At 51.8% G+C, this 2500-nt stretch overlaps 1 non-coding gene across 1 annotated transcript in view; it reads left to right on the forward strand.

Moving 5' to 3' along the window:
- Positions 1–2067: 2067 nt before the first annotated feature.
- LOC131933005 (small subunit ribosomal RNA) overlaps positions 2068–2500 on the forward strand; it is a 1847-nt gene continuing 1414 nt past the window's right edge. Inside the window, exon 1 of the ribosomal RNA XR_009384794.1 lies at positions 2068–2500. This exon is cut by the window's right edge and continues 1414 nt beyond it. This is a non-coding gene — a ribosomal RNA (small subunit ribosomal RNA).

The raw sequence follows: 2500 nt of genomic DNA on the forward strand, positions 1-2500 counted from the left end.
GCGCGGACGAAATAGAGCGCAAAATTTAAAATGAATTAAAAATTTTCATCAGACCGGATGTAGGCATAACCTAGGCGCCATGTTTCCGTCGTACAAGTTTTCACCGTTGCAGTCACCGTTTCAATCGCTCTTCGTGTGGACGTGTATTATTTCTAGTCATGTGTTGTGTAGATGATTCGCTTAAGGTAGGTGTTCGGACTTATTTCTTTAATATTAATTAAACCGTATTTGCCTTGTCGGCCTTAAAATAAAGCTATTTTTTTTTCATCGCAATCGAAGTGTTAGATCTAGAATCTAGTTCCCGCCTCCGCTTCGCTAATTCGACTTAATGTAACTATGACACAACTATTAAATCTAGAGTCTCTATTTTAATTAAATAATTAGGAATTCTATCTCTAGATGATATCTAATCTATTCCCACACGTGTGTGCAAGTAGGATTTAACGTCAGAACAGGTGTGGTGGTCTAGGCGTCGCTATTTTTGACGGTAGGAATTTTTTTTTTAAATTCGTAAAATTTTATATAGACTTTATATAGCAATTTACTAAGACCGACCCTAACGCCCAGTAAATATTTAATTACCACATTGTTATGGACACGGTGTATTAGGTAGGGCCGAGGGCTATCCATAGGTACCAATTTTTAAATTTTGTGACAATTAGGAGCCGAGTTATAAAATAAATTTAAAATACTGGTTCTGGTCTTAGACTTTATATAGCAATTTACTAAGACCGACCTTAATACCCATTAATTATTTAATTAGCGCATAGTTATGGACATCCTGTATTAGGTTGGGCCCAGGGCTATCCGTAGGTACCAAGTTTATAATTTTGTGACGATTATTAGTCGAGTTATAAAATAAATAAAAAAAACTGGTTCTGGTTTGCACTACATTTCTTTCTTCTTTAACGGCGGACTCCCGGTCCAGCCCCATGGGTTACCCGTGAGCCGGGGCCTCGTTAGCCTGGACGGCTCCGATGTGACCGCGGATTGTTGTGGCCCGCCTCAGCCCGAGTCGAGATCACCCTTCCGATCGAAGGTGGACGCCATAGGGCGCCCGGGATAGCCCGGGGCGCTGTTCGTCACCCGAGCGCAGGGGCGCCGGGAGACGCCCCCGGTGAAGTTTGGCGGGTGATTCTGGTAGAGCTCCCCACCCCGATCGCAGGACACCCCTCGCCGCCCGCCCAGGTGTCGAGGTGGCCGCGGGGGAACTCGGGGCGTTTTGGCTCCCCCTTGTGCCGGAGCGGCGCCCTCGGTCCCAGAACGCCCCTGGCGGGTGATTCGCATGCCCCCTGGGGTGGGGAACGCGGGTGGGTGGTCGTAAAGCGTGTAACCGCAGTGGGGGCGGCCCCTTAGTCGGGGGCGCCAAAGTTGGCACCCCACCTGGGGCGCCCCCCGGAAGTGTGGCGCCCGCGCGAGTGAGCCCCGTAGATGCGCCCCGACACCCCCGCGCCGCCCCCCGGGTCGCGGCACCCCCGGCGCCCTCCGTGCGGGCTCCCCTCATGGGGCGGCACCCCGGTCCTCCCCGAGACTATGTACCCGATTTTTCGGTTTAACACTAGAGGTATGGGCAGAAATACGGCGGTTAAAACGGTCTGTATCTACTATTGTGGAGGTGAGTGTCGGTGAAGCCTCTATGTGACGCTAGGATCCGCGCTCCCTCGCAGCCAGCGACATGTGCCCGATCTGACCGTGCGTGGCTCAGTCTCCCGACTAGCTTCCCGGTAAAATGCGGGCTCGGCGCGCAGGTCGCGCCAGTGAAGGTAAAAGTACGTGTCCGTAGCGTGAAGCCAGCGGCGACGCGCAGTGCTAACGCAACCAAGCAGTATTGGTGGCTCGATAAAAGTCTCGCACTGGCCCAGCCCTCGGAACGGGCGACGGGTCTGCAAAACGCAGTCGGCTCGATGCAAATCGAGAGATTTCCCGGCGACGCCGTGTTTACGGTGAAGGGGGAAATGTGAGCGGTCCGATGTGAAAAAATCCGGGAATGCCGGGATCCGTTCTCTCGCTAGAGCGTTGTCTCCCGTCCCGCGATGTGTTGTGGAAAAACGTCTCGCAAACGATAGCTATCTGGTTGATCCTGCCAGTAGTCATATGCTTGTCTCAAAGATTAAGCCATGCATGTCTAAGTTCACACTGTCCCATGGTGAAACCGCGAATGGCTCATTAAATCAGTCGAGGTTCCTTAGATGACACGATCCTACTTGGATAACTGTGGCAATTCTAGAGCTAATACATGCAATCGAAGCTCCGACCTTTATCGGGAAGAGCGCTTTTATTAGTTCAAAACCAATCGGCGCGCGCCTCGCAAGGGGTTGCGTCGTCCCATTTGGTGACTCTGGATAACTTTGTGCTGATCGCATGGCCTCGCGCCGGCGACGCATCTTTCAAATGTCTGCCCTATCAAATGTCGATGGTACGTGATATGCCTACCATGTTTGTAACGGGTAACGGGGAATCAGGGTTCGATTCCGGAGAGGGAGCATGAGAAACGGCTACC

This window comes from Physella acuta, unplaced genomic scaffold (genome assembly GCF_028476545.2).
Source record: "Physella acuta isolate Inbredline_101_S28 unplaced genomic scaffold, ASM2847654v3 ptg002341l, whole genome shotgun sequence".
NCBI classification, from domain to species: Eukaryota; Metazoa; Mollusca; class Gastropoda; family Physidae; genus Physella; species Physella acuta.